We start from the raw sequence: 12,958 nt of genomic DNA on the forward strand, positions 1-12,958 counted from the left end.
TCGGGTGCACCTGCCTAAGGACCTGGCCTCGCACTCTAGTATTTAGAGGACAGGAAAGGGTGGGAGCTCCAGCAAGGAGACTAGAAGGGGATGTCCAGGGAGGCAAGAAGGAAAGAGGAGAGCATGTTGTGACAGAAGCCAAGGCAAGTGTTCAAGAAGGAAGGGGTGAGCGCCCCGTGCTCAAGTTGCTGCCGTAGAATAAGGCGAGGGTTACTGGAATCTAACCGTGCGGACTGGCAGATGCGACGCCACCAACCATCCTGGCAAGAGTGCGTTCGGGGGAGGATGGGAGAGAAGGAAGGGGGTATGAGGGCTACTGACGGCTCTCTGAGGAGTGTTGCTCCCGGAAGCAGATACATACATTCACACAGAGATTCGCGTATTCATCTGAGAAACCCGTATTGAGGCCTAATCTTCTCAGCACTAGGCCCCCTGTACCCGGAAGTAAGCAGCACAGCCCTTGACCTTGGCAACCTCCCAAAGTAACAGGTGGATGGACGAGGTGAAGCCTCGTTCTCTCACTGACGATTGAGCGTCATTTTCCTAACTGTTCAAATAGAGATCCTGCAATCCCTGCCCTCTCTGCTTCTGGAACTCGGCATGTCACAGAGTTTTTAACGGCCCAAATTCCAAATGTTTTGACCTATTGTCACACCAGGTGGTCACCCTGGATTCTAATTTTTTATTCAGAAAATGTGGTCATTATGGGATTGTTGTGAGACTCAAAAGAATGAATCACATGGAAGTATTCCATGACCTGCCAAGTGCTAAATCCGTACAAGGCGTTATTCGAACTGGCTTAGATGAGACAGGCAGGCTTGGCCACTCCTTTCTTTGTGCTCTTCCAGAGTAACTTGCACACCGCTCCTTCCCGGAGCTGGTCGCCTTGCATTTTCAGGGGGTTTTAAGGTGTGGGCCTCTTGCACCAAATTCTGTGGGACACAAGGCCTGGCACACAGTGTAACTTCTCCACAAAGACTTATTGGACTTCTGAATGAATGGGTACATGGTGAGGGACATAGACAAATAAACAGCAAATCACCATGTGAGACCGAAGAAAATGGTCATCACCACAACTACCATTTATGGGGATGGATGCAAATTTCTTCACATGCAGTACCCCACCTTTTGTCACGGCTACACTAAGACGTAGATGGGAGGGGCGCCTGGGTGGCACAGTGGTTAAGCGCCTGCCTTTGGCTCAGGGCGTGATCCTGGCGTTATGGGATCAAGCCCCACATCAGGCTCTTCCGATATGAGCCTGCTTCTTCCTCTTCCCACTCCCCTGCTTGTGTTCCCTCTCTCGCTGGCTGTCTCTATCTCTGTCAAATAAATAAAATCTTTAAAAAAAAAAAAAAGACGTAGATGGGATCATCCCTCTCTTCCAGAGATGGTAAATGACTTGCCCAAGATGCAAAGATCCTGAGTGCCTGGGGGCTGCAGGTCATGGCAGCTTAGCAGAAGGTTCCAGAAAGGGTCCTTTGGCCCTTGGATTGTCCCTCCTCTGGCCCTCTCCATTCAGAGCCCAGACAACTGGCCGTGAACCCACCACTTCGATCTTCTCCCGTCCCTCACCAGGGCGGGCCAGGCGAGGCTAGTTTAACCCTAAGCAGCCGCTAGGGAAGGAGCTGCCCAGAGCATTCATTCCTCTTTTACAGCCCTTGTCAAACTCCAAAGCAAGTTGTAAACTCATTAACCTCGAACGGATTAAGCTGTACAGCTTACTTAGCACCATAAACAAGACCATTGCGATGTTCATTTTCCCCTTTTATTGCTTCCATCAAGGAAAGCCTAGCTGGCTCCGGCTGGGGGAATAGGGTTTGGCTCCCCTTGTCAGGGTGTAGGATGCTGCGGAAACACTTGCTGGCTGTCCCCTAGTAGTTAGTTGCTGCTACCGGCAAGACGGGGGTTTAGGGCTCGGGAATGCCAAGCCCAAGAGTTGCCCTCCCCCACCTCCTGCTTGTCTTGGCACAGCCAGGAGCAGCCATTTCTAATCCAGCCACCAAGCCCCCCTCTACGGAGGTGGCGCTCAGCATCCTGGGGGAAAGCTCAAGAAAGAAGCTCAAACACCCAGCCTCCAGATCACTGGCTGTCCCAGCAAAGATGGTGTTAAAGAGGCATCTCCCTTCTCCAGGCTCTCCAGCCCCTGGGGTTTCCTCCAGCCCAGCCCTTCCCTAGGGAGGCTGCCCTTACCTGTTTAACTCCTATCTCTCTCCAACAAAGTAACGCCCCCCCCCCGGGTGAGGAAGTGTCCCCTCTCCTGGTGCTTGGGATCCTATTTCCTCACGTCCTCTCTGAGGCCCGGCTGCAGCAATAGTGCTCCCTCCTGGAGCCCCAGCCCTTTTCTATACGCTGAAACGAAACACACCAAGGTCATTATCCAGACCCTGTGCCCCCTCTCTGTTCTCGAATGGGTTGTCCACACCTGACACCCACCTAGCCTCCTTCCCTCCCATTTACTCCTTAGAACACTGGGGCTTTACCTATGGCCCCACCTCTTCCTTGACCCTGCTTTTGCCAAGGTCAGCAACTACTCAAGCCATCAAATCCAACAGGTGCATTTTAGCCACTCATTTGTACTCTTTTACTCAACAGATATTTAATGGGTTCCTGATGCTGGCGACACAATAGTAAGCAAAGCAGAACAAAACTGAGACCCTAAGAGGTTGAATATAGCGAAGGGGTCATAAGTGTTGACGCTGGCCTGCCTGGGTCCATCCGTTGGCTCTGCCCCTTACTAAGCTATGTGACCTTGGGCAAATTCCTTAACCTCTCTGTGCTATTTTTCCAATCTCCGAAATGGAATGATTATAGTAATATTGTGAAGATGGTAGTGAGGATGAAGTGGATTAGAAAGGCAAGGCCTTGAAGTCAGTGCGTAGCAAATAGGAAGCACTCTAAGTTCACTCTGAGTAACTTGCCTAATATCACACAGCAGGCAAGTGGTGGTGGGGTCAGGCTTTGGACCCAAATCTACCGATCCCAGAGCCCTCCCCCTCGGTGGCATCCTACTACTCCCTGTTTGTCCTGCCTCCCATCTCCACCCCCAGCACCCTGGGCTACTTGGGCTTTGCACATGAGAGTTACCTGGAAAATATTTGCTCAGTATATTAATTTAATCAGTGGATCTGATGTTTGGGGAGGCTAGGCAACCAAAACAATAGTTATTTTATGGATAGAAACAAGGTGGCGGAAAGTGAGCCATTTTAAAGAAAGGATCATGAAGACCAATTTCAGCATGTTTCGTTGGAAGTGTGAGTAGAACATCTCAGTAGTTATGTCCTTTGGACAGTTGACAACTCAGATGGGAGTTCAGAAGGAACATCAAATTGGGGGCAGCTTTGGGAGTCCCGTAAAGGGGGGGAAGATGAAGTCCCCGGGGGTAAGAAGACAAATTCTCTAGGACCAAAGAGCACAGGAGTGAGCCTTGAGTCAGGACTGGGAAGAGACAAGATACTGGCATCCAGTCAGCTGAGGAAGAGGGAGCGACAGAGAGAGCAGGGACAGCAGAGGTGAGGTGAGGTGGCAGAGCAGGGGCATGAGGAACAGCTACGGATGCCATGAAGGAGGCCACAGAGGGCCTAAGGGTCATGGCTTCCACGGGGCACCAGTGAGCAGCTGAGGGTGAGGCCATGGTAGTGACACCAGCAGTGATGGGCCCTCCATCCCAGAGGGTGAAGGCCCTTACTCCAGGAGGCAGATGAGAAGACAGAAGAAACATAGAAAGGACATAGAGGAATTAACAAGGTCAAGGGAAGGGCTGGCCGTGGTAAGAGAGAAATTACACACACGTTTGAAGACAGAGAAGAAAGGACCAACCTAGGGGCAAAAATGCAAAAGTGAGAGGAGTGAGGAATAGCTGAGAGAGTGGGGTCCCTGCTGAGGACCAAGAAGGCTGGCCCTAAGGGACAGTGGGCACCAGCTTTGGGGAAAAGGCAGAAATTCTGAGACCCAAGAAAATGGGAGGATCCAACTAGAGGCAAATGCTACCCTAGCCGAAGAGAGGAGTGCAGACTCCTTCTACATGGTTTTCTCAGTAAGAGAATAGTGATAAGAACAAGAATGATAGTAATGATAATAAAACCAGTATGTTGAGCTCAACTTGGGAGACACAAATATGAAACCTATTCCCTCCCTACCAACTATGCTTTCTCGAATACCCTTTGTTGGATGGGCAGTTGATCCCTTCACAACATGGGCTAATTCCTCCCTAATTCCCAATGACTTTTGACCTTTAAAAGTTTGTGCGCTTTTCCATTCCAGTCTCATATCTGGTTAAGGCCTTCTTCTCCTGGTTTTTAATCTCCCTTCTATCACTTTGCAGGGGGACAAGGGTCAGGTCTCCTTCTAGAACATTCCTTCCTTCTCTGAACCAGCCTCCAGCTCCTCTGATAGGGAAGAGGGAGGAGGGATGGGATGGCCAGTCTTACCTCCCCTCCCACCCCACCCCCGCCCCGCCCAGGCTGCTGTAGTGCCAGTTCTCCGACGGATTTACTGTTCTCCTGGCCCCCAGCGCGGGCATCGTGGCTCTCTGTAGAGCTGGCTGGTTTCCTTGGAGGGCACATGTGCTCAAATAGCTTAACCTTCCTGAGCCTTAGTTTGCTTCCTGTTCTATAAAATGAGTAACACTGCTTCAACCTTACAGGATTGGTGCTAAGGATGAGACAGATGCCTGTGCAGCACCTAATACCCCATGCTTGCCCCACAAATAGAATCGCCGTTACTGCATGTGTGAGTCGGATGGCTCCCGGGCACGAAGGTGCGTTTGTGCCTCTGTCAGGATGCGTGCATGTGTACCTGCGTGTGCAAAAGAGAGTTATGTGTGGGCTGGAAATGGGGCACCCTTGTGAGTCAGCGATTGTGTGTGTCATTGCCTACAGCTGACCCCAGAGCTGTAAATCCTGCCTCTATGCCTGCTACAGGGAACGCTTTATAGCCGAAGGTCAGGCCCATGAATCATAAGTGGGGCTGGCAGGAAGCAATCAGACTGGGTTGGGTGGGGCCAGGCCAGGGTGGGGAGCCGGGCTGGAGCAGTTCCCAGTATCCAGTATCGAGACCACTTGGAGAGGAGCCCTGGGCATATCCTTCAATCCCAGATATCTGGGAGCCCACCATGTGCTCAGCAGTTTCCCTGGACCTCCACGGGCAGGGAAAGAGGAATAGGAGAGACAGGCCTCTCCTATCTTCTGGGCACCAGCACCGCTAGGGGGTGAGCTCGACTTCAGGCTTTGGAGGATGCGGGTCCCAAGCCCCGGGCTCTGAGCCTAGTGGATGGGGAGTGCCCAGCCCTTTGAGCCAGCTGCTTTTATTTCTTCTTTTCCTTTCCAATCTGTCTTGGGCAAAGTGGCCCCAATAAGGCAGCCCTTTCACTCTGAAACCTTTTTATGACTCCAGCCATAATTAACTTGAGTAATAAAATTTTTCAAATCCAAATAGATATAATTAACATTTAATGCCCCTGGTTGGTGCTGGTGGCTGGGCCCATTAAGAGCGCAGTATTGATTGAGAAGGTGAGCCAGCTGGGCCTGCTGCTGGGCCAGGGGGCAGAGGTAGTTGGAGCCCAGGGCTGCCCATGGGCTGGGCCCCAGCCCAGGTGCAAGGAGGATGGCAGGTGGCCAGGCCCCACTCCTGCCTGCGGAACCAAGGCACGAAGGGTACCCGGGCTGGGTGGACTCGTCTCTGCCATCCATCTCCGGGGGCTCTCCCGCCTTCAGACGCTTTGATCTCAAGCCTCCCTTACTGTCATGCCCTTCTACCCAGCCCACCTGCTGCCTTGCCTGTGCCTGTGGCCTGCCTCCTCTCCCAGAATTCATCAGGCTCCCAGAAGACAAGGCCAAGTCTTCACCTGAGGAGCCCCCCAACTATTTCTCCTCTCTGATTCCCCCTCCCAGGCTGTGTGCTACCGGTTGATCTCCATACCCCACTGGTCAGGTAAGAACCTTACCTGACTACCTACTTGACTTACATATCGCTACCTGCAGCCAAACTTTACGCCCCCCCGCCCCGCCCTGCAAGCTGAAGTGTAGCAGAGAGGGGGAGAGGATTCATTTGAATCCCAGCCCCTCCACTTCCCAGCTGTGTGACCTTGGGCAAGTCCCCAAGCTTCTCTGAGCCCCAGTGTACTTCTCTGTGAAATAAAGATAACAAGAATATCCACCCCTTAAAGGTGGACTAATGTCAATCTTAATCTCACTTACGCTTCCAAGTATCCCAGGTGATGGGATTACTGCCTCGGTTTTTACATGTAACAAAACAGGCTTAAGGGAGGCAAAGCCCTCATCCCTGTGTCTTATACTTCTCTGTCTCTCCCAATAGTTAAATTTAACATATGTTTATAAACAACACCTAGGCTGGGAACTACAAAGAACAAGATGATTGTTGGGTTTTTTTTTAAGATTGATTGATCGATCGATTTTAGAGAGAAAGAGAGGGGAGGCAGAGGGCGAGAGAGATTCCAAAGCAGACTCCCCGCTGAGCACGGAGCCCAACATGGGGCTCAATCTCATGGCCCTGAGACCATGACCTGAGCAGAAATCGAGAGTCTGGATGCTTAACCAACCGAGCCACCCGGGAGCCCAAGAACAAGATGAGCTAAAATAAAGCCCCTGCATTCAGGGAGCTCCTAGCCTGGAGGAGCTAGAGTGCCGGCAAAAGGGGTGCACGCAGCAGCTGGCTTAAGCTGAGGCTGCATGGACAGGCGTGCAGGCTGTGGACCCTGGCCCAAGTTAAGATGTAAAGTGCTGTTGGGGGCGCCTGGGTGGCATAGCGGGGACAGGCGTGCAGGCTGTGGACCCTGGCCCAAGTTAAGATGTAAAGTGCTGTTGGGGGCGCCTGGGTGGCATAGCGGTTAAGCGTCTGCCTTCGGCTCAGAGCATGATCTGGGCGTTATGGGATCGAGCCCCACATCAGGCTCCCTGTTCCACTGGGAGCCTGCTTCTTCCTCTCCCACTCCCCCTGCTTGTGTTCCCTCGCTCGCTGGCTGTCTCTATCTCTGTCAAATAAATAAATAAAATCTTTAAAAAAAAAAAAAGATGTAAAGTGCTGTAGGAGAAATGAGGGATAGTCACCAGCCCAAGGCAAAGCCAGATAGGAGGCCGGAGACTGGGAGGGATGGACAGGACACCCTGGGGCTGACATGTGTGGCTCTGGGACCATGGGGTGCTGCCCATGGTATGGTCCTCAGAGAATGCGTTTTCGTGGTAAGCCCTGAGCTGGGGAGCAGGCACCTGGTACGGGGATTCACGGGTGTGGTTTATGATGCCCGGTTCAGCCACTCAGCTTGTTAGAAGGACAACCTCCTGGGCACTCACCTACATGATGCCCTTTGGCGGGGTGGGCAGCCCAGGCCCTGCTGGGCAGAGAGAGTCTAAGGAGGGGGCTGAATTCCTTCCTCTGTCGGCGTTTGCTCCCACTCATCCCCCTGCCCCCAGGCTTACAGTCCTCTGCTCTCCATGAGGTGTGGTATTCCCCACCCTTCAAGGGCCTTCCTCTCAAAGGCACATTTTCAGCCTGTAGGAACCCCCTTTCTCCTCGAAGTCTTTAGGCCAGGTCCTGCACTGAACTTAAACTGCTTTCTCCCATGCCCCCTCCTGACCATTTGCTCCTGGCAGGCCCAGGACCACCCTCAGCATCCCCTGTGTTCTTTGAGCCCAGGCACACCCCCCTTCCCGTGGGGGGGGCACAGCCGCTGGTGCACAGCGAGGAAGGCTGGGGTGGGCCTGAGTGCATCTGACATCACTCACTGTGCCAGGCCCCGTTAAGAAGACAGACAAGAAAAGTGTAATTACAATGTGACAGGTAAGGCTTGGAGGCTATGGAGACACACGGTCGAGCCTAGAGATTCAAATAGTACGCCTTCCCGGAGGAGTTCACCGTGAAGCCAAGATCTGAAAGGTCTGCCATCCAGGGAGAGAGAACAATGTATATAAAGGCCCACAGGTGAGAGAAAATGGCCCACTTGAGAAACTGAAAGAATTCGGTGTGGCCAGAACCATGGCGTACGCGGCAGGAAGTGGGGAAGAATGAGGCTGGCCAGTCAACAGTGGTACCCATGAATGCCCTTACAGGCCTTGCTAAGGAACCCAACCTTGCAAGTCCCAGCTCCATTATGCGCCCTCACTCCCTGACTCCCAGGCATCTCATCGGACTCCTCTCACTCCCCATCAGTAAAATGCGGGCAATAATCCCAGCCACCTCCACCGTGTGCAGGGATCGAACTGCTTCATGCTGGGCCAGTGCCTGGCGTTTGAGAGTTACAGGCAAAGGACAAGACATGTCCTTCTGCAGCTACTCTACTTGCAAGCCTCAATGTCCTGTCTAAAGATGGGCGGGGGGGTCAATAGCGCGCTCTATAAGTCTTCCCAGCTCTGAAATGCCAAGGCCGTGTTATTCCCTGGCTCACAACACACCCTTAGCTCCTAATGCCTACAGAACAAAGGACCAGGGGAGCCCCCACCAGGCAGTATCACCCAGATGCCATGACCCCTCTATCCTCTATTCCAGCCAAGCTCTCAAGCCCTGCTGGGCCATCTCCCCACCTTTGCCTTGGTTATTGTTCTACCCTTCATTCTCTTGCCATCTACCCTACACTCCAGACTTCTGGCACTCCCTCCTCCAGGAAGACCTCTCCTCCTCTGAGCACCAACCCTATTCTCCTCCTGTGTTTCTCCCTTTAGCCTTGCAGTGGGATCTTCTGTGACCAGCCCTGGACCTTGGGCTGCTTTTCTTTCCCAAGCACTGGCCTCCAAACTCTGAGGATGTTCCAGGACTAAGTTCAGAACAGGTCATGATAAAATTGAAAGGAAAGAGAGAGTAAGAGACAGACCGACCAGTGGGCAGAGGGAGAGAGAGCAGAGGGCAGGCTCCCCCTTGAGCAAACCCAGCCTGAGCTGTGGGAGACTTCCCTGGATTCCTTTCCTCAGCCCCACTCCACAGTCAGAACTGAGAACTAGGACACTGGAGCCCAGGACTGGTGACTTTCAGCTAGGGGGTGCTGGTGGTGGCAGGCTTAGAGCCCCAGGGTGCGGCTAGTAACAGGCTGTGCCTGGCCAGGCCACCCAGCTGCCCCCGCCTCGGGTCTTCTTGGCACATAAGCTCCAGCCCAACCCCCCACACAGCTGCCTTCCTCATGACACAGGCCAGTGTTGTCCTGATGACCACTGACCACTCTGCCTGGGGGAGAGCTAGGCCTGTGTGGAAGGAGGAACCCTAGAGCCTGTAAGCAAAGGTTCCCAGGCCGTTCGCCCAGTCCCCCCGCACTCCCAGGCCTCCAGCAGCCCCTGCCACCCCCATTTCCCAGCCGGGCAGGAAGGAACACCTACTCCGTGCAAGTCTTCGTGCTTCGCTCTATGCACACTGATTCGTTTGTTACAGCAGCCTGGGGAGCTGGCAGTGTTCTCCCCTCTCTCTAGGTGTGAGGACACGAAGACTCACATAGAGTAAGGCCCTTGCCCAAAGGACACATGGCTAGTAATGCTGAGGTAGATTTCCAGACCAGATCTCTCCGACTCCGAAACTCATGTTCCACCCTCCCAGGCTCCTTACTCCCATTCCCTACCTTTATCCCAAGCCTGGCCCTGGGAGTCTGCCTATGACTGAGCCACCGGAACAGAACGCAGGGAGCGCGGGCGGAGGAGAATGCCAACATGCAAATGAAAAAGACAGGAGCTTGAGGGGAGAGGAAAATGTTTCTGGTTGGGGGATTGGGTCCAGAGCTGCCATGGTGTCATTCCTCAGCTGTCTCTCCGGGTCATGGAAGCCCAGCCAGCAACCACGAAACAGATCCAGGAGCGGAGCCTACCCAGTCTCCTGCCTCCGCTGAGACGAACCCCCCCATCAGTTCCCACTACTCAACAAGGGGGAGCAAGGCTGCCTCCTCTGTTCCCTCCCATGCCCTAGACCCAGCAGAGGGCAGGGGACTCTTGGACCCACTCTCCTCCTCAGTCAGTCTTTGCTTCCTGATACGGATTACTTTGGCCAGATGTTTTTAGTGTGGTAGACAGAACACAGCACTGGACTATGGAAGCCAAGGGTTTCATTTCTGTAGTTCTTTTTTCTTTCTTTCTTTTTTTTTAATTAGGCTCCATGACCCAAGAGTCACAGGTCCTACCCACTGAGCCAGCCAGGCACCCCAAGAGNACACACACACACACACACACACACACCCTCCTTTTTCACCTGCCATCAGGGCTGGGCTAATGCACATACTTCCTCCCTGCCTTCCCCACATCCTCAAAAATGGAGCCTTTAGGAGAACATAACATAAGGACAAGACTTGCCCCTTGCCCCAACAGAAAGGGACCTTCCAGAAAATGTGTGGGAATGCCTCCTGTCAGCTAGACTGCTAAATTGCATCTTCCCTCTGCTTGGGGCAAATGCCTGAGCCCTGCTGCTAAGAGACCTGGACCAGCGTGAGGAGGCAAATGTTCTCAGATCCCATTGCCCCACTTTCTGACTCAAACTGGTATTGAGAAGAAAGTATGGCAGAGGACCAGGAAGATTATCAGAGAGGCTAAGGGGACATTCAGTCTTGGGACAGCACTGAAGCAATGGATAGTACAATTGTTGGATTTAGGGGGTCACAAGAGTTGGGCTGAGGTTGGTATCAGGATGTAACTCTGACCATGGGAACTGGGGTTATTTTGTGGAATTGGGATTAGATTCAGGTTTAGATCGGTAGGGGAAGAAAGGGGTAAAGAAAGGGGGTGGTAATCAGAAGAGGGAATGAAGCATGAGAGACTATGGACTATGAGAAACAAACTGAGGGCTTCAGAGGGGAGGGGAGTGGGGGAATGGGATAGACTGGTGATGGGTGGTAAGGAGGGCACATATTGCATGGTGCATTGGGTGTTATACGCAACTAATGAATCTTCGAACTTCACATCGGAAACCGGGGATGTACTGTATGGTGGCTAACATAATAAAAAATCATAAAAAAAAAAAAAAAGATTCAGGTTTAGATTTAAATGGAAGAGTTGAGGGGCGCCTGGGTGGCTCAGTCTGTTAAGCATCTGCCTTCAGCTCAGGTCATGATCACAGGGTCCTGGGGTCGAGNCTGAAGCAATGGATAGTACAATTGTTGGATTTAGGGGGTCACAAGAGTTGGGCTGAGGTTGGTATCAGGATGTAACTCTGACCATGGGAACTGGGGTTATTTTGTGGAATTGGGATTAGATTCAGGTTTAGATCGGTAGGGGAAGAAAGGGGTAAAGAAAGGGGGTGGTAATCAGAAGAGGGAATGAAGCATGAGAGACTATGGACTATGAGAAACAAACTGAGGGCTTCAGAGGGGAGGGGAGTGGGGGAATGGGATAGACTGGTGATGGGTGGTAAGGAGGGCACATATTGCATGGTGCATTGGGTGTTATACGCAACTAATGAATCTNTGGTGGTGGCAGGCTTAGAGCCCCAGGGTGCGGCTAGTAACAGGCTGTGCCTGGCCAGGCCACCCAGCTGCCCCCGCCTCAGGTCTTCTTGGCACATAAGCTCCAGCCCAACCCCCCACACAGCTGCCTTCCTCATAACACAGGCCAGTGTTGTCCTGATGACCACTGACCACTCTGCCTGGGGGAGGGCTAGGCCCGTGTGGAAGGAGGAACCCTAGAGCCTGTAAGCAAAGGTTCCCAGGCCGTTCGCCCAGTCCCCCCGCACTCCCAGGCCTCCAGCAGCCCCTGCCACCCCCATTTCCCAGCCGGGCAGGAAGGAACACCTACTCCGTGCAAGTCTTCGTGCTTCGCTCTATGCACACTGATTCGTTTGTTACAGCAGCCTGGGGGGCTGGCAGTGTTCTCCCCTCTCTCTAGGTGTGAGGACACGAAGACTCACATAGAGTAAGGCCCTTGCCCAAAGGACACATGGCTAGTAATGCTGAGGTAGATTTCCAGACCAGATCTCTCCGACTCCGAAACTCATGTTCCACCCTCCCAGGCTCCTTACTCCCATTCCCTACCTTTATCCCAAGCCTGGCCCTGGGAGTCTGCCTATGACTGAGCCACCGGAACAGAACGCAGGGAGCGCGGGCGGAGGAGAATGCCAACATGCAAATGAAAAAGACAGGAGCTTGAGGGGAGAGGAAAATGTTTCTGGTCAGGGGATTGGGTCCAGAGCTGCCATGGTGTCATTCCTCAGCTGTCTCTCCGGGTCATGGAAGCCCAGCCAGCAACCACGAAACAGATCCAGGAGCGGAGCCTACCCAGTCTCCTGCCTCCGCTGAGACGAACCCCCCCATCAGTTCCCACTACTCAACAAGGGGGAGCAAGGCTGCCTCCTCTGTTCCCTCCCATGCCCTAGACCCAGCAGAGGGCAGGGGACTCTTGGACCCACCCTCCTCCTCAGTCAGTCTTTGCTTCCTGATATGGATTACTTTGGCCAGATGTTTTTAGTGTGGTAGACAGAACACAGCACTGGACTACGGAAGCCAAGGGTTTCATTTCTGTAGCTCTTTTTTCTTTCTTTCTTTCTTTTTTTTTTTAATTAGGCTCCATGCCCAACATCAGGCTTGAACTCATGACCCAAGAGTCACAGGTCCTACCCACTGAGCCAGCCAGCACCCCAAGAGTTTCATTTTTAAGCCTACTGGCAACAGCCTTTGGACAATTACCTATCCATCTAAAGAGACTTTCCCTATCTCAGGTGCTAAATATCCCAGGATATTGGTAATAACAACAGCAGCAATAATAACAGCAAACACTTGACATAAAGGCCTTATATGCACCGGGCACTATTCAAATGACTTTATGCAAAACCCTGCGAAGCGGCTACTTCTCTTCTTTCCATTTTACAGATGAGAAAATTGAGGCACAAGGGAGTTAAATAACTTTTCTAAGGTATTCAAAAGGATCTTTTCATTTAAATGATTAATGAGAAGTAATTTGTAAAACTATAGAGTTATTTTGTAAATGTGGAGGTGCTCTAGAAAGGCAAAGGCAGTTTTCCTAAATAGAGCTATTTATAAATGGAG

The 12,958-nt window shown here is 52.5% G+C and overlaps 1 protein-coding gene across 4 annotated transcripts in view; it reads left to right on the forward strand.

The window, feature by feature from the left end:
- Positions 1 to 12,958, forward strand: part of RNF220 (ring finger protein 220) — a 216,699-nt gene that overhangs the window by 150,600 nt on the left and 53,141 nt on the right. The window contains exon 1 of one of the 4 annotated variants that reach the window (XM_034651158.1): positions 5,886 to 5,931. The exons of the other annotated variants lie outside the window; for them this stretch is intronic. The gene's annotated coding sequence lies outside the window, so the exon portion shown is untranslated. Of the gene's footprint in view, positions 1 to 5,885; positions 5,932 to 12,958 lie in introns of those variants that run through there. 4 annotated transcript variants of the gene reach the window in all.

The sequence above is a fragment of the Ailuropoda melanoleuca genome, chromosome 2 (assembly GCF_002007445.2).
Source record: "Ailuropoda melanoleuca isolate Jingjing chromosome 2, ASM200744v2, whole genome shotgun sequence".
Lineage (NCBI taxonomy): Eukaryota > Metazoa > Chordata > Mammalia > Carnivora > Ursidae > Ailuropoda > Ailuropoda melanoleuca.